At 37.8% G+C, this 19,803-nt stretch overlaps 1 long non-coding RNA gene across 1 annotated transcript; it reads left to right on the plus strand.

The window, feature by feature from the left end:
* The first annotated feature begins 857 nt into the window (after window positions 1-857).
* On the plus strand, window positions 858-2,089 carry LOC116198947. Its single transcript, XR_004155444.1, has 2 exons — window positions 858-926; window positions 1,867-2,089. It is a non-coding gene; the product is annotated as an uncharacterized LOC116198947 (long non-coding RNA).
* The last annotated feature ends 17,714 nt before the right edge of the window (window positions 2,090-19,803 follow it).

Genomic DNA, 19,803 nt, shown 5'->3' on the forward strand with positions numbered 1-19,803 from the left:
GTATTGTTTGATTGATTGAGTTATATGTTTTGATGTGTTATTATGTTAGGATATGAACTTGGTTTGGTGAGGTTATTGAGGAGAAATTTGCTGTTGTTTTGAAATATTTGAAATCGGGTTTAAGTACCTTATTATAAGTTGCTCTTATTGTTTGAGTTGCCCATGTGAAATTGATTTCCTCAGAAAATCGCTTCAGTATGGTCTGAATGAATTATCATATACGAATTTTGTTTAGTGGAGGACTTAGGGAGATATACAAACTAGCTTATGTATATTGAAAGCATTGTAGGAGTAAATATTATTGGTTGGTTTTATTTCCTATTAGATTCATTGAGCTGCTCTATCAATGCTGACCTTAACATTTCATTTAGGTTGAATGATATTACTCTATCGATTGTCAGTTAGCCCTCTCAATTTATGTTGCTTTGTTGAAGTTGGTGGAAGGTGAAATGAAAGTTTCCTTTGTTGTTTGCCTTGTTAGATAATTCGAAGGAACATGGGTAGACTTATATTATGTAATTTCAAAGTATAAGTTTTGGTCTTTGCTCCAAATGAAAAGAAGTAGTTTTTAATAGAATTTTTCTAATGAATTCAATCCTTTATTGATTGAATTATCCTATTAACGATCAATGTGAAATCCTCTGTTTATTTACTAAAACAAGGTGTCAAATGGAGATTTTTTTTTAAAGCGGTGTTTGCACAAAGGTGAGAGAGTTACAGGACAATATGAATATGATATATAAATAATTTTGCATTGTATTGAGACAATGGGCTGTAAAGAAGTTCGTGGGAGGTATTAGAAGCCTCGTAATGGTGTTATGTTAATTATTCTCTAAATTTATGTTTGCAAATCATAGGGATCGAGGAGATTGAATTCTTGCATTCTGAAGGCTCGACCCAGTAAGCTATCTTTCTTGGAGTTGTCGGTGAGTACTTCATTCCATTGTGAAATGATATATATATATATATATACTATGTGAGTACTCTATTCCCTTGTAAAATGATATATTATAATTATATAGATTATTTAAGAAGAATATAGTGATAGTTAGATTAAAAAATTGGTCTAGCTATGTTGTGTGAAATGATTTGAGAGGTATTGCCTTTTATGTTTCATTTCGAATTGAAATATGCAGTGTGGTTGTATATGCTAATTGTGTATGAGATATGTGATGATAACATGCTGCCATAGTAATGTGATTGAGATTATATTTGGGTACGATGATATTTGAGGTGAGATGGCATGGTTGCAATGGATTATGCTTGCATTGTTGTTTAACTATAACCTTAACGGCCGCTGGACCCGGCGGAATAGAAAGTGGGGCGCGAATGGCCGCTGGACCCGGCGGAATAGAAAGTGGGGCGCGAATGGCCGCTGGACCCGGCGGAATAGAAAGTGGGGGCGCGAATGGCCGCTGGACCCGACGGAATAGAAAAAGGGGCCTGAACGTCCTGATTTGTCGTAATGAAATGAGAATCTATAATTATATTGACTGATTGTGTTGTATATTGTTTGTCTGCTATGTTTGCTGGAGATGTAATGATTGTTGAGTTTGCTGAAAATGTAATGATTGTTGAGATTATTTGAAGATGTTTTGTGAAAGTCGTATTGTTGCTAGAATTTGATATGTCAGGTGATTGTATTGTGAAGTTCTATGGAATGCTAATGAATGGATATTTGATGTTTATATGATATTGGATATTAAAGAAATAGTGGTTTAGATGATGGTTGGATTGGAAGTGATTGTATTATTTGTTTGAATATTTGGTTGTTTGCAATTAAATATTTATTTAATAATAAGTCATTTTGCTTTGGAATATAGTATTCACTGAGATGCAGCTCACATCCTGCATATATTTTTCCAGATAAGCTTCTAGCTGCGTGGAAGAACCACTTTTTGATATCGGGGATCAGCTCAGAGAATTAAGTAGGGACCTTAGTTATTTGATAAGTATTCTTTTTGCATATAATGTATTTGAACATGTTATGACCTTGAGCTTTTGTGTAGTTTGTTTATTGGTGTGGGTGGAACGAAAATACTCTCTTTTGAGATGCATATACATATTAGAGCTTGATGGGTTGGATATATATAAATATATTTTGGGGCCTTATGGAAAGCAGGTTTCGAAGCGAATAGCTTGTATGATAGGGGATATCGACGAAATTTAGGGAAAGTTCTGCCAAAATTTCGAGTTGTGACATCAAGCGGGAGAAAGAATGCACGAGATATTTTGGGTAGTTATGTAGATATAATAATAATTATTATAATATTAATCAAGTAATCATTTCTAATAATTAGGTTTATTTTTATGGAGCAATTCAAAAAGTGAAATTTATATCAAGGCCCACTTCCGTGGCTTTATAATAGTACTAGATTGTTGACCCGTGCTACGCACGGAACTCTAGACATTTTTAAAGATGATTAGTTCCAATTGTAATTTCTCACATTCTCTGAATGTACGTAGAATAAACATTCTTTCACACACCAATATTATTCTTCCAATAATGTATGCATGGGTTAATTTGGAGAAGGAAAATAAATGTTTGAGGGTGAGAATTGTGAATGAAAAGTGTTGGGGAGAAAAAAAATAAAGAAATGAAAAAGGAAAAAGATGTATGGAGAGGTAGAGTGCTGATGAGAGAGAGGCCAGACAGTTTCTTTAGTAAAAAAGAAGACAGACAAAAAGAATATAAATGGACATGTTTGTCCTCAAATGATTTTTAATAACTATTATTAGATTCAAATTAGGGGGTACATTGGACAAGTTACACATTTTGTAACTGCAATGGGATACCAAGTTCTCCCTTCATTAACCATCATCTGAAAAAACAAGTGATCAATGTCTATTTATTTATTTTTTTTACAGTTAATATTGTTGTTGAATCATATGAGTGCATATTGGCTACAAAGAATTATCACTATGAGATAAACTTTCGCAGAATGGGATAAAAGGGAAGGGTTGAACCAGTCTACCTTCACCACCAGTGGAACTCCTATCAGGAGATCCAACGGTAATCGGCATAGTTTCGTTCACAACACGCAATCTTACCGGTTTTCAAATCACAGCACAAATTCAAATAATTTCATGATACATAATGATTTTTTTTCACCGCACAGCAAGCCGTTGGCATTCCGTCAAAAATTGAACGGAATGTAAACATGACGTCTTTTTCTGGGATAATTTTGTAGATATGAAAACTTGAGGGGTTTAAAACCAATTAAATAAAATTATAGACAATTAAAAAGGAAAGAAAGGGAACCCCCACCGACCACCCACTCCGGATTGGGGTCGTAGGCCTACTCTGAGCCCGCTGGCGACCCCAATCGGGGGTGGGCCGGCGGGGTGCCCCCGACCACCACCACCCCAATTTGGGGATCGCAGCAGCTGGGATGCCCCAATTTGGGGGCATGATGTTTGGTTTATTGCTCAACTCGTGTGGCGATAAATTGGCAAATCTTCAAATGATCAACGCAATCACTTCTCCAGTTCTTACATTCATTTAATGACAAAACCGTTACTTATCTTCATTGATCATATAAACCTGTTTCCATAAAATTATTCCAATCATTTCAAGTCCTAAAATGCATGCCCATAAATACCAAGTTATATATTGGAAGAGTCATCCAATAAAGTAAAAGACCGAGAAGCCATAGAATCAATAAATGGGTTTTGCTCTCTGATGATCCTCCTCATCATCAATATTGTTGCACTGTCCACCGATCTCGACCTCGTAGCTGCACAAGCCGACATCAGGACATGTGCAAATGGAATAATGACCAAAGAATGCGGTCGTTCCTTGGGTCAAAGGGTGGCTTATAACACTGGGTCGCCACTGACCGATGAATGTTGTGCCGAGCTTGTCAAGGTCGGGAAGCCTTGCCACGATGCATTCGTGCAGGTATGTACATTTTCTTTCTCCTTTCATATTTTTCTATTTCCCTTTGATTACAAACTAGCAGTGAATAAGTTTCAGCAAAACACCCTTTTTTTTTCTTCTTTTTTTTTTGGGTGGTTGCCAAGAAGAGTCTATGGTCCAGTACAATTAAATAAAAATTCTAATAATAGCTAATGATGGGGCACGGGGAGTTCCACCATGAAAATCGAACTTGCAACCTCTTGGTTGATAGACAAGGGCACGTGCCACTGCGATACACCCTCTTTCTCGGAAAACACCCTCTCTTGTTATGGATGTTGTTGCACAACTAAACATTCTCTCTCTTTATTAGGAACGTCATCTTAAGGTTCATGATTTTGTGGGTTCCGTAGCCGATTTGCATAAGAGGGCCGACCAAGTTTGGATTCAATGTGTTAAATCCGTTCTCACTGCCGCTGAGGCTCCTGGTCATTTCGATTGATCATATGATCGGGCCATGACGAATGGAACCATATGATCATCCGATATTGGACGAAGTACGAAATACTTAGAGTGATTGCATTTTGGATTCAAAATTCATTCTGGATCATACAATATTGCAATTCGATTGCGGTACTCCTTTAGTTGTAAGCGCTTGTTGGATGATAAATTGGACTGGAAAGTTAAGTCATAGCCCAACCAATAAAAGATTTTAAGTTATGCATCAGACTCGTTCTCCACGCAGTTCATTGCTTTCACTAATTTATTTTTCAATGTCAAATATATAATGTATATGGAAATCGATATGACATGACGTTATATATTGAATCTATTGGGCGTTATCTCAAAGCATAATAGTCCCACATGGTTCATCGGGTCACAAGGAAACATAATTGGAATTGATATTGGAATTGGACTTGCAACTGAAAATGGCAGAATTGGTGAAACAAGCTTTTGAGGTTAAGAAAAATCAGTAACATGCATGCAGAAGCCCGATTGCATTAGACGATAAAATTGAACAATAAAAGGCGAGGCGACGGCCCCTACGAGATCCTCGGAAAAGTAAAAGCTGAATCCTTATATTAGGACTCAGACATCCTATGGACGTCAATGGACATTGCAAGCGCAAAATTTGCTAACCAATTTGCACACATTTCTTTCTTGATAGACATATTGAACCACTATGGTCCACCCCGACCAAGTAAGGCTCGTATGTCCCTCACCTCATGATGGCCCCTTTTCAAATCAGATTCTATAATTAAAATTTTAAAATAAAAATTATGAAGAAGTATTATGTCTCAAGCTTAATCGTAACAAATTAAGCTTAACCATTTCCATAATCCAAACAAGCTCAGATCTAAAGATATCGAAGCATAGAGCTTGGATTAAACAGAACTACCTCTGTGAAAGTTCTTTGATCATTACGGATCATAAAGTCTATGGCATTGTTTCTCTTCTTCTTTACCTATCACAGATCCGTTGATTTCGTAGAATACCGGAACTACAACCTTCGATTTCCTATTGATTCTTCGAATACCTAGAAAATCGGCATCCAACTCGAATCGAATCCGAAAATGGGTGTAAAAGCACGGTAGCTCTAAACTTTATTAAAAAACAACAAATGTTTAGCCCTAGGGCTTACACCCCTTAATTAGAATTAAAAACGCCTAAATTACACGAAAGAAATAAACTTTTCCTAAAATTGCAAAAATGCTCAAATAACATAAAAATGCCCGTTTGAGGCCCTAAAGGATAGAATTCGACATAAATCTCGTATTTTCACAACTGAAGGCGGTGAGTTGTGCTTCGGATGCCGTTTCCCTCGAGACAGGGTCGTCAGGACCTGTTTTTCTCGATGTACCGAATTGCCACATCTTTTGCTGCATCAAAATCATAAAACAAGATTTTTCTTCTCTTATTAATCAGACACAAAATTCATCGAAAGGATTAGTGCAAATCACTAATTGATTAATAATCAAATTCAAGACTTTAACGAAATGGAGAAACTTGCCAAAACCAGCAAAAATATCAAGAGGGCAGAAGATCAATAGCAGAAGACGATATCAATTAAAATGATCAGTTTCCTTCTTTTTATTCTTCTATCAGACTCGAGTTTCAATGTCAATTGTAAGGGCAAGCATCCAACCCACTCAAGGGTTGCCTATAGACTTCTTAATGATCACCACATTACACCGAAGAAAGCAAGACAAGAAGGAATACCGCAAAAATGCAAACTGAGAGTCAGCTTCTCTTACTACTTCAATAAATCACCTGATAGTCCCAATGTGTAGATACAAAGCCTCTACATTATGCAGCACAGAACAGATGTCAGTCATCTCTCATTTTCTTATCTATGTTTTAAGCAACATATATAGATTGATCGATTGCTCGCGCTGAAGTCCATTTTGTTAAACTACATGATATATTGGTCTAAGCACTAGCCCAAGAAAGCATTCAATGAATCCTCAAAAAAGCGGAAGGAGGAGTTGCTTATCTGAATTCGGATGGATATTCGACAATTGGAGCGGATCGGAGCAGCCATTGAAGAAATGCTCTTGCTATAAATTAAATGGATTCATCTCCCCGACTAAGACCGTGATGGTGAATTCCTCCACTTCTCAACAATTGAAGCAGAACCGGACGGTGAATTTTCATGTTCCTTCTTCCCCACTTCTAATCAATGCGATCCACTTCTCCATTTTCCGCGATCTCTGTAAGATACTGTTCATCCGCTCAAGCTCAGTGGCCTTGAGATTGACTCTCAACGAGAGTATTAAATAATAGTGCAGGTACTCTAGAGACGAAGGCGGAGGAAGTCTGGTGTGGCCAGGAAAACAGCAGTCGAACAATGAAAAGAGAAACAAAGAATATATATGAACCACATTTAATATATATGTCAGTCGAACAGGAATGACCGCTCTACCGTTGAATAAGCACTAATTATAATTTTTTTAATACTTCAATAATATTTTACATACTATCATTTATATTATTAGAATTTTTATTTGTAGCCAATTTTTAATTTTTCCTCTTCAGTATCAATTGTTACTCATATTATTCAATAGAAAAACATTGACAGAGTCCAAAGAATTTAGATAGGTAATAAAGTAACTAATCTCATGTATGATATGTGACATTTATAAATCTTTAAATTTAACAAAATTACTTTTTTTAGGAGTAAAGAGTCACAACCAAAGCAACAATAATTGATATTGACGAACAACAAATAATACAAATACATATATAGACATAATTAACTCAATTTTCACGTAAAAAATATTTTAAAATAAAAATTAAAAATAATTATATATTTAATCAACAAGAGCGTTCGCGCAATGCGCAGGGTTTTCATATAGTTATTAATACAACATGCTTCCAATAAAAAGTTACATGAGCAATTAAAAAAGCAATTGGACTTCTCCAATTCTTACGTTCAATTAATGATAAACCGTCAAATATCTTCATTGATCAGCAAAACCTGTTTCCATGAATTTAGTTTCAATCATTGCAAGTCGGATCCTAATCTGCACACTTATATAAATGCGAAGTTATAGTGCTACCAAGACAAATAACAAAGTTTCATAACTTTATTAGAAGAGAGTCATCCAATAAAGCCAAAAAGTGGAAAACCATGGGATTGTTAAACGGGTTTTGCTCTCTGATGATCCTCCTCACCATCAATACAGTAGTACTGTCCCCCAACTTCAACCCCGTGGCCGCACAAGTCGACGTCAAGACATGTGCAAATGGAACAATGACCAAACAATGTGGAGAGTCCATCCGTTTGAGGGTGGCCATGAACGTAGGGCCGCCACCAACCACAGATTGCTGCGCACAACTCGTAAAGGTTGGGAAGCCCTGCCATGATGCATACGTGCAGGTATGTATGACAATTTTTTTTTAATCATATTTCTCTATTTCCCTTTGATTACAAACTAGCAATGAATAAGTTTCAGGAAAACACCTCTCCCTTTATGGATGTAGTTTCGCAATTAAACATTGTCTCTCTCATTATTAGGAACGTCATCTTAAGGTCCATGATTTTGTGGGGTCCGCAGAAGATTTGCTTAAGAGAAGCGACCAAGTTTGGACTCAATGTGTTAACTCCATTCATCCTCCCGCTGAGGCTCCGGGTCATTTCCACTGACCATATGATTGGGCCATGACGATTGGAGACTTATATTGGAGGAAGTACGGTATACATGGGGTGATGACATTTTGCTTTCAAAAAATTCATATGGTGCAATTCAATTGTGGCACTCCTTCAGTTGTAATCGCTTGTTGGATGATATATTAGGACTGGAAAGTTAAGTCATAGCCAATAAAAGATTTCAGACTCGTCCTCCCGCACAAGTTCATTGCTTTCACTAAATTTTTTTCCTTTAACATAACATATATAATATATATATATATATATATGGAAATCGATGTGACATATGACATTATATATTGAGCCAGAACAGGAATACAATTGGACATCTATTGGGCTGCATCTCAAAGCATAATACTTCTACTTGGTTCATCGGGTCTCGTGGAAACCGAATCGGAACTGATATTGCAAATGGATTTGAAATCGAAATTGGTGGACTTAGTAAACCGTTTCATCATACACTTCACTATGAATACAACCTCCAGGAAAACAGAAATCGTCGTACACCAGGATAGACCAGAGCAATTAAACTATGAAATTGGGGAATTAATTAGTTACAGCTACAAGATGATTAAAATAACAGAACGATCATTTCCTCTCGCTTGCATACATAACATCTGCCTGCATGTATTAATTTGATTGTTTCGTCTTTAGAGCTGCCCATGAATGATTCAGACAAACAATGAGCAGCTCTTATTCACTCACCTGTGACCCCGTGATTCTGTAATCAGCACGGTTCTGTTCGGCACCATTGGAGTCGCTTGTGCTTAGCTCCTCCTCTGTGACAGCTGCCTAGATGTCAACAGGATGTCATTCCAATTAACCGGCGCAAGGCAAAATCATACTCCAAACAGCAGCCAAGCAGAGTCCGGCTGGTGCTACTATCGCCCAGGCCAAGCATCCCAGGCCACATTCCACGATCCCTCGCCGCAGAAGACCAGCCAGGGTAGGTCGACAACATTTATAAAATTAAAACTGAAAAGCCTGAGCAGCTAAAGAAAAATTGCTTATTGAACTCTATATTTAGAATGGCGTAGACTGTTCAGCCAAAAAAACAAAAAAAAAGAAAGAAATCTAGGAACTCTTTCATGCCACACTTGATGGACATAACTTGTCCCGCGGTAATCGAAGGATAACAGAGTCCAATCTTTGTCATTCAATGAAGCATTCGTTAATTTACAACAACCACTCCTAATTATTCATCCAATATTTGACGGGAAGTTGTTTCAATTAATTGAAGCGAATCGAGAACCTCTCGTTATTAAATGAAGGTGCAGCTCAAAGGTTAAGTGTTATTTGCTCTTTTTCTTTTTTTTCCCCTTTCTTTACTTCTAGCTAAAGTTCGCAATATTAACTAAACAAAATTGAAAGAACCAGATGAGTACCCCGCGCATTGCGCGGGCTCTCTAGTCAATTAAATATCATCAAGATTAAATACATTATTTTAAAACATTCTTTCCATGAATATCGAATTAATTATATTGTAATATGCGATCATAATTTTTTTTGGTTGCTATATAAATAATAAAACATAATTCTATATTTGGATCTCTAACGTTGCTTAAACTTATATTTGGTAAATATTTTTTTTCAAGGAAATTACTACTGTAATTATTCTAAGCATTCAAAAAAGCATACTTATTTTATTTAAATATAAATGTTAGAATAAATATTTTTTAAAAATTTTCAAATATGATGTAATTAAAAGGACATAAGAATGGCTATCCAAGAAAGAGAAGTGCAATATTGTTACTCATTTCGATTGGACAAAGTTGATCCACTACCATATGACTCTTTACATCAGCATTTAATAATGGGCGGTACTTCAATCTGTAGTTATTAACGGTGTAAAATCCTCCTTCACGAAGTAATGGTTGATATAAATCGATATGGGACTTTCTTACGCTTGCATGTATTAATGAACCATAATTTCATTAGACGTAATAATTTAATAAATAATAAATTTTGATATTTAAAGAAAATATGTTTAATATGTTCAAGATAACTACATCAAAAAGATAAATTAATTAAAAAATCAGTTATGTCACACATGAGTATGAATTTAGTCTTTCTCAGGCACACACTCGATCAGATTTAATGGGAAGAAAAGGTCATAGTTATCATTGCACACGTTATGCACTGTTCTTCTTTTAAAAATTCACGTACTGTATTCAATTTCTGATTCTTCACGAGATATACATATATAAAGATCAAGAATCAAAATAACATTTTTTGTATAATTTTTAAATGGCATCTATATAAATTTATATAATCTATAAAATATAGTGTATAAAGATTAAAGAAGAATTAGCTGAATCCTCACTTGATTAGGTGAGGTGAATTTCATTGTAATATATAGTCGTATACCGTGTTCTGTGAACAGAAACAATCTAAACATGACTAAAATACGTAATATATACAGAGTAAGTTATAATGAGCTATAATGACATAAGATATGCTAAGATTTTGGATAATCTTCTCTATTACTCCCCCGCAAGCTGAACGGGGACTTCGCCACGTGAAGCTTGGGCTGAATGTCTGCAAAGCGTGAAGAAGATAGACCCTTGGTGAGTGCATCGGCTAACTGATCATCAGAGTTAATGAAGCGAATAGATAGTTGCTTATGCATGAAACACTCTCGCACAAAGTGATAGTCAATCTCAATGTGCTTGGTCCGAGCATGAAAGATAGGATTCGCCGTAAGATAAATCGCAGAGATATTGTCACACCAAAGAGTCGGAGGGTGACACTGTGAAATCCCAAGTTCCCGAAGGAGAGACTGAAGCCATAAAATTTCAGCAGTGGCATTGGCGAGACTCTTGTACTCAGACTCAGTACTCGACCGGGCGACTGTCCTCTGCTTTTTGGAGCTCCAAGAGACGAGATTGGAGCCAAGGAAAACAATGAAACCACTGACAGAGCGAAGATCATTAGGGTTACCGGCCCAATCAGCATCAGAGAAGCCATGAATAGATGAGATGGAGCCCGGGCGAATATGAAGACCATAGGTAATTGTACCTTTGAGATAACGAAGGATACGTTTTACCGCCATCCAGTGAGCAGTAGTTGGGCAGTGCATAAATTGACATACCTGATTTACTGCATAGGCAATATCAGGTCTAGTGAGAGAGAGATATTGGAGGCTGCCGACCACACTTCTGTAGAGAGAAGGGTCCTGAAAGGTATCTCCATCATGAAGAGAAAGTCTGGATCCTGATGAGACTGGGGAGCTGATAGGCTTGCATTCCAGCATAGAAGTGCGAGCTAGTATATCATGAATGTACTTGGACTGTGTGAGGTAGAGTCCAGTACCATGAGTTCGAGCCTCCATCCCAAGAAAGTAGTGAAGAGGACCGAGATCCTTCATGGCAAATTCCCGGTGTAAAGCAGTAATTATGGAATGAAAGGGTGCACCTGGAGTTCCCGTCAAGATGATGTCATCAACATAGACGAGAAGATAGACAAGATAAGTAGGTCCTCGAAGAATGAACAGTGAGGGATCAGCTTTGGAATCTGAAAATCCGAGTCTCTGAAGATATGTATTGAGGCGCTGGAACCAGGCCCGAAGGGCATGTTTGAGCCCGTAGAGATATCGGCGGAGTCGACAGACATAATCAGGGCGAGAAGTATCAATGAAACCAGGAGGTTGAGACATATAAACCTCCTCGGTGAGATGCCCATGAAGAAATGCATTCTTCACGTCTAGTTGTCGAATCGGCCACTGGGAGGAGACAGCAATAGATAGAACTGTCTGAATGGTAACATGCTTGATGACTGGACTAAACGTCTCTGAATAGTCGACTCCTTCTCTCTGATTAAAACCCTTTGCACCAATCGAGCCTTATAGCGATCAATGGTGACATCGGCCTTCTGTTTAATGCGATAAACCCATTTGCAACCAACCACATTCTGCGCAGGAGATGGCGGGACAAGTTGCCAAGTATGATTATGGACTAATGCCAGATATTCCTCCTCCATTGCCACCCGCCAAGTAGAGTGTTTACGGGCTTGTGCGAAGGTCTGAGGTTCCTGCAAAGCAGTGGAAACAGAGAAAGCAGAAGGATGGCGAGATATGGTGAATCGAGGAGGAGGCAGAGTACCATCCTTAGACCGTGTCGTCATCCTGTGAGTATTCTGAGTAGCAGGCGCAACACCATTACCCACAGTATTTTCAACCGCAATTCCAGACTCAGTGAACTGGCTATGAATCTCAGTAGTAGGAACATGCAACTCACTAGGTAGGGTGGCAGGACTACTAGGCTCACAAAATGGCATGGAAATAGATGATGGAATGGGAATATAAGTGGATATATTATTTGAAGAGGAGGGAATAGACATACCAGTAGCAAATGCCGGGCCAGAAGAGGACTGACTAGCATCCGTCAAGATAGCCCCACCTGTCCTGAAAGGAAAGGAATTCTCATTGAAGATAACTCGAGTGGATAAGAAGATGCGACCAGTGATAAGATTCAGACATCGATATCCTTGATAGTGATAAGGATATCCAAGAAAGATACATGGTTGAGATCGAGGTTCTAATTTATGGCGTGTGTAAGGGCGTAGATAAGGATAACAGAGACACCCAAAAACTCGTAAGGTAGAATAATCAGGTGGACTACCATGAAGTACCTCAAAAGGGGATTTGAAACTAAGGGATTTTGTGGGTAACCTGTTAATTAGGTACACTGCTGTTTCAAAGGCAAAATCCCAAAATTTCGGTGGAATGGAAGAGTGAGAAAGTAGTGAAAGTCCCATGTCAACAATATGACGGTGTTTGCGTTCTGCGAAGCCCTTCTGTTGAGGAACGTGAGGACATGAAATACGGTGAAAGATACCATTGTTCTGCAATTCATACTGGAAATTTGCAGAGAGAAATTCTTTTGCACCATCTGATTGAAAATACTTGAATCGACGTCCATGAAGGTTCTCAATTTGTAGACGAAATGCTCGAAAAACACTAAGTACATCAGATCGAGATTTAAGGACATAAAACCAGGAATATTTACTATAATCATCAAGAAAGTGAATGTAATAATGATGACCAGTATGAGAAGTGATTGGTGCAGGACCCCAAATATCAGTATGAACAAACTCAAAGGGAAATGTGCTTTTGTGAAGAGTAGATGGAAAAGAGTTATTTATTAATTTCCCTTCTTGACAAGCAGGACAAATGTGACCAACATGATCATTATTAAGAGAAAAGGAAGTACGTAAAGCACGACGAACTATGGGAAAAGACGAATGCCCCAGGCGTTAATGCCATAGGATACTGGACCCGGACACAGAGAGATGAGCTTGAGGACGGTCGATGGGCCTATCTCTCGGGTGGAAACAGTAGAGTCCATCTCTAACTGGGCCACGCATAAGCTCCTGGCGTGTATGGCGATCCTTCACAATGAAACAATCTGGGTGAAGCTCAAAAAAGCAAGTATTGTCTCTAGCGAATTTAGATATAGAAATAAGATTTTTAGAAATATGTAGTGCATAAAGAATATGATTTAAGTGTAAAGGACGTTGAGAGAGTTTAAAAGTGGAGGAACCAGAAGCAAGGACCGAAATTGATTTACAATCACCCACGAAGATTTGATCGGAGTGTGAGGTGTCATCATGAAAATTGAGGTTGGATAGATCAGATGTGACATGGTGTGTTGCCCCTGAGTCCATGTACCAGTCTGAATCATGAATTCCCGGAGAAGCACCATGGGCTAGACGAGCTTGTGCCCCAGAATACTGACAAAGTGGAGCGGTATGGCCTGGACGGTTGCAGATTTGGCAAATAATCATCGAATTGGGCCGGAAAACTGAATTGCCAAAGGAAACTGGGCTTCTAGCAGTATGATGGGCTGAATTGGGCCGGCCAAGAACAAATGGCCCAAAATTGTTCGAAGGCCCGAAGAAACCTGGGCTCTGCCGCGGGTCTCGAGTTGAACCCGAGTTGTACTGACCCGAGTTGTTATGACCCGAATTTTGTTGCCCGATTTGTCCATATCTCCTCTGCCCGAAACCTTCTCCCCACGATGAAAATTAGGGTTTCCTCCGTAGCTTCGATCGAAATCACCCGAGCCTCCTTTGCTCCTGGGATTCTTCTTGCTGCCGTAATTCTTCCCGGAGTTCTTCTTGCTACTGTTGGCTCCCTTTCGTCCGTCCGTGTGGAGGACTTCCGTAGGTGCTGCGCCGAGCAAGCCCGACAACGGAGCACTCTCAGATGGGGCATTTATCTGAGTTCCCTGAGCGTAAAGGCGACGCTCTTCATGACCAACGAGGAGAGATTGAAGCTCATCAATCGTAAGGGTAAGCATCCGTTCCGATTGTGCCAGAACGATCGGCTCCCAATCGGGACCGAGACCAGTGTATATACGCCGATTAATGTCTGCCGATGTTTTCGGCTTTCCGATTTGGGCATATCGAAGGGCGTGTTCTTTCACTGTTCCGATGAACTTAGCCATTGACTGACTGCCTTTCTTCAGGTTACGCCACTGCTGGTCGAGTAGGTCTTCCTGAGCGACGGTCTGAGTGAAGAATGAGGTTGCAAGGGAGGTCCATGTCTCCTGTGATGTCTTGGCAGTAAGAATGGTCACCCCAATTTCCTCTGTTACTGCCAGCATTATACAGGTGAGTGCAAAGTTATCTCTGGACTCCCACCTGAGATAGTCGGGGTTAGGTGCTACAACGCCATCAGCTCCTGTGATTGTTTTGTTTGGTACAATAGTTCGACCTTCAACATGGTCTAGTAATCCATAGGTAGCAAGTAAAGGCATCATAATACCTTTCCAGTAGAGATAGTTTCTGCCATTCAGTTTGACAGGGATAGTCGAAATACTGGAGGGTGTTTGGATGACAATAGATGAGGATGAAGAAGAAATGAGTGAGGAATTAGTGTCAGCCATAAAGGAAAAGAAAATTGAGACAGGAAAGACGGTGAGAAGAGTCACAAATTAGGACCAAGAAAGCTATAGAGCAACACGGGTGTTATCCCGATTTGAGGCTCTGATACCATAAAGATTAATGAAGAATTGGCTGAATCCTCACTTGATTAGGTGAGGTAAATTTCATTGTAATATATAGTCGTATACAGTGTTCTATGAACAGAAACAATCTAAACATGACTAAAATACGTAATATATACAGAGTAAGTTATAATGAGCTATAATGACATAAGATATGCTAAGATTTTGGATAATCTTCTCTATTAGTGTATATATATATGCAACGGCATATATAATCTATAACTATATTATATATATATATATATGCAAGCGACATATGTATAGTTTCTATATATAATCTTGCAAACGGCATATATATACATATATGCCGACGGTATATATAAGTTTGGGCTATATTATTCCATTGTACATGATCTATGTATATGTATATATAATCTATAAAGAGCAATGTATATATAATCTATAAATTTTACTGTATATTATTGCCTTGTGTATAATATTTATATTCTGTTAGGCAATATGTGGATATAATCTATATATTCCCTTAATAATCTATATAACAATACTTTATTGATAAAAGAATATAAAATTAGCTTATAATTTCGTGATGATGTGGCAATGCAAGAGAGTTTCATATTTTATTTGGTGTGAATATAACAATACTCTAGACATTTTTAATCAATTTTTTAGAGATGATTAGCTCCCATTGTAATTTTTCACTGTACGTAGAATAAACATTTGTTCGCACGCCAATATTATTCTTCCAATAATGTATGCATGGGTTAATTTGTAGAAGGAAAATAAATGTTTGGAGTAAGAATATAGAAGGAAAATAATGTTTGAGAGTGAGAACAGTGAACGAAAATAGTTGCAGAAAAAAAATAAAGAAATGAAAAAGAAAAAAGGTTGGCAAGCCTTCCAGTGGTCAAGGGAATCACTTCTCCAATTCTTACGTTCAATTAATGATAAACAATTACATATCTTCATTGATCAGCTAAACCCGTTTCCATTAATTTATATTTAATCATTGCAAGTCGGATCCTAATCTGCACACCTATATAAATACCAAGTTATAGTTCTACCAAGACAAATAACAAAGTTTCATAACTTTATTAGAAGATAGTCATCCAACAAAGCGAAAGAGTGAGAAGTCATGGGATTGTTAAACGGGTCTTGCTCTCTGATGATCCTCCTCATCATCATCAATATAGTTGCATTGTCCACCAACATCAATCCTGTGACCGCACAAGTCGACGTCAAGACATGTGCAAATGGAACAATGACCAAACAATGTGGAGAGTCCATCCGTTTGAGGGTGGCTATGAACGTAGGACCGCCACCGACCAAAGATTGCTGCGCACAACTCGTAAAGGTCGGGAAGCCCTGCCACGATGCATACGTGCAGGTATGTACGACAATTCTTTATACTCATATTTCTCTATTTCCCTTTGATTACAAACTGGCAATGAATGAGTTTCAGAAAAACACCTCTCCTTTAATGGATGTAGTTTCACAATTAAACACTCGCTCTCTCATTATTAGGAACGTCATCTTAAGGTCCATGATTTTGTGGGATCCGCTGAAGATTTGCTTAAGAGAAGCGACCAAGTTTGGACTCAATGTGTCAACTTCATTCATCCTCCTGCTGAGGCTCCAGGTCATTTCGACTGATCATATGATCGGGCCATGACGAATGGAGTCTTATATCGGAGGAAGTACGGTATACATGGGGTGATGACATTTTGCTTTCAAAAAATTCGTATGTGGCAATTCAATTGTGGTACTCCTTCAGTTGTAATCGCTTGTTGGATGATATATTAGGACTGGAAAGTTAAGTCATAGCCCAGCCAATAAAAGATTTAGTGTTGGACATCGGACTCGTTCTCCCGCACAAGTTCATTGCTTTCACTAAATTTTTTCCTTTAATATAATATATATAATATATATGGAAATCGATGTGATATATGACATTATATATTGAGCCAGAACAGGAATACAATTGTATATCTATTGGACTGCATCTCAAAGCATAATACTTCTATTTGGTTCATCGGGTCACGTGGAAACAGAATCGGAACTGATATTGGAATGGGATTTGAAATCGAAATTGGTGGAATTAGTCAACCGTTTCATCATACACTTCACTATCAATACAACCTCCAGGAAAAAAGAAATCATCGATTGCTCGCGCTGAAGTCCATTTTGTTAAACTACATGATATATTGGTCTAAGCACTAGCACAAGAAATCATTCAATGAATCCTCCAAAAAGCGGAAGGAGGAGTTGCTTATCTGAATTCGGATGGATATTCGACAATTGGAGCAGATCGGAGCAGCCATTGAAGAAATCTGTTCAAATATTCCTTTTTTCGCCTCCGACTTCTATGAAAGAAATAATCAATCTGCTCGAAGGAACAACCAGGATGAGAGTTGTAATGATCATCGTTTAAATAAAGATATCTCCTTTACTGCATATATAGATGAAAAGAAAACAAAGACTACTCATCTTCTGTTGTTTATTCTACCAAAAAGAAAATCTTCGTTGTAAACGTTACATTATATGAAATTTCCCCTGAAGAATACCAATGATCTTCCTTTCTTTGCAGTGCTTCCTTCGATGGATCGGTTGGAGATAAACGGGAAAACATCATATCAAAACCTGTCTAACGTTTGATTATCAATTGGAGAAGTTTAATATGTAATTTAGTTTTATCAACGGAGTTGTTTAGTTATTGGTTTAAATAGCTTAATAAAATCCATTATAGATTTGTGCACTTTTTAATTAGTTCTTACTTATGATTGCATCGTTTGACCCATTTCCTCCTGTCGATATTATCAAATATAGTCAATAGGAATGCATACAAGAATTCAAAAAGATTTTATTTTCCTGTGCTTTTTTTACTACACCATCACAAATTGGATTAATTCGAAATTACATTCTTAAATGGGTTAAGTGTGAGCTACTCTATAAAAATGGGTTAATTTAAAAATAATTCTATATGCTTTACTATATTTAGTATAGCCAAAAATGAATGTTAGAAATTAAAGCATATACTATTTTCTTTTGAAGTTATTAGTACCTGAACCCGTGGACACATGATAAATCTTATTACCTGGTAATTTTTATATTTTTGTCGGGTTAATTCCAGTAGCTAAAGCTTATCCCCTCTCTGGTAGCCTCATTGATGCAGCTAAGCCGGCTAAAACTTCCGACATGATGCAAAGACAAGCTGCTGAGTGCATTCGATCTTATGAAAAACTCGGCACTTCTGAGAGTTGGCTAACCGGGGCGTCAACATTGCGAAGCTGCTGAGTTTTCAGGGTACACACCTCCTATATATGTCTAACAAAGAGGGTTAGAGCCCAATTTATCTGGCTATATTGAACAAATGGGAAGGTGCTTCAAAAGCAATATTATCTAAGGAAGATTTTCGGGGTCCATACGATCAATCTGCAACCATCCATGCTTTGGCCACTCAAGATTTTGAGCTGCTGACCTTTGTGTTTTTTAGAAACATCCCCTTCTTTGGCCATTATGAACGACAGATTTAGCTGCACTTGCCACAATCGGTCATGGATGGTTGCTCAACTCCTCAAGCACAACCAGGCCTGACTTCTGACCATAGTCGAGATGGTTTGCTATCGTTACGTATAGGCACTACCAAAGGATCTGCCGCTGCTATAAATGATCTCCTATCAAAGAGAGTTCAAAGGGAACCAGAGTTTTCTATTGATCTCAAAGACGGTGTCGCTTATTTTAGCAAACTCTATTTTAGTCATGATGCAGACTTCTCCTGAGTTCCTTCCTCGATCTCCCCTGTATAAAGAACAATTAAAATGATGTGCCTTCTTTTTTCAGCTCTTCAGTTATGAAATCAAAGGATTTAAACAATTTGGATCCTCACACCATGCATGTTCATTGGGCTTCTGCATACCCAGTGACGTACACCCAAAAAAAAAGTTCCAAGATGCGAGCCGGCTAAAAATCCGAGACGTACACTACACCTCCATTTAATAATGACAGAGGTTTCGATTCACTTCCATTAGTAGAAACAACTTCCAGTCAACTATTGAGTGAATAATTAGGAGTGGTTGCTGCAAATCAACGCGTGCTTCATATTCTAACTGATGAGCTCCTTTTGCAATTTCTTCAATATATAGAGAACATATCCCGTCTTTCGATGCATGCTGAACAAGAGATTTCCTGGCAGAACAGTTCTCCTTGGTTTGTAGTGGTTCCATATTTTGGATCAGTTGGTAAGAGAAAGAACTGTGAAAATAGAGCACGAGCTTCATACTGCAACAGAGAGCAAAACCCATTTATCGATCCCATGACTTCTCACTCTTTCGGTTTATCCGATGACTCTCTTCTTCGAAAGTTAATTAACTTGGTATTTATAGGTATGCATATTAGGACCTGCAATGATTGAAATAAATATATGGAAACAGGTTTTAACAGTTCAGCGAAGATGTGTAACGGTTTATCATTAATTGAATTGAATGTAAGAATTGGAGAAGCGATTCCCTTGACTATTGGAAGATTTGCCAACTTATCATATATACTTTCAACAGTTACCGAAGAATATATCTTTGGGCTTTGTTCCCTTAGATTTTTAAAAAAAAAAAGCCAAATTTAACGTAAAAATCTTTTTTTATTACAAGGAAAGTTCAGTAAAATAAAAGAATTAGAAAATTAAAATTTATGGATAAAGATATAACTGGGATCTCTTCATTTCAAGTCGAGAATGTTAAATACATAAAATATTTTAATAAGATGGAAGAGAAAAAACAATTCCGGCCTTCAGCCCCTTTTCACCCAAAAACATGGAGAACAAAATTTAAATTGGTATA

Source organism: Punica granatum, chromosome 3 (assembly GCF_007655135.1).
Source record: "Punica granatum isolate Tunisia-2019 chromosome 3, ASM765513v2, whole genome shotgun sequence".
NCBI classification, from domain to species: domain Eukaryota; kingdom Viridiplantae; phylum Streptophyta; class Magnoliopsida; order Myrtales; family Lythraceae; genus Punica; species Punica granatum.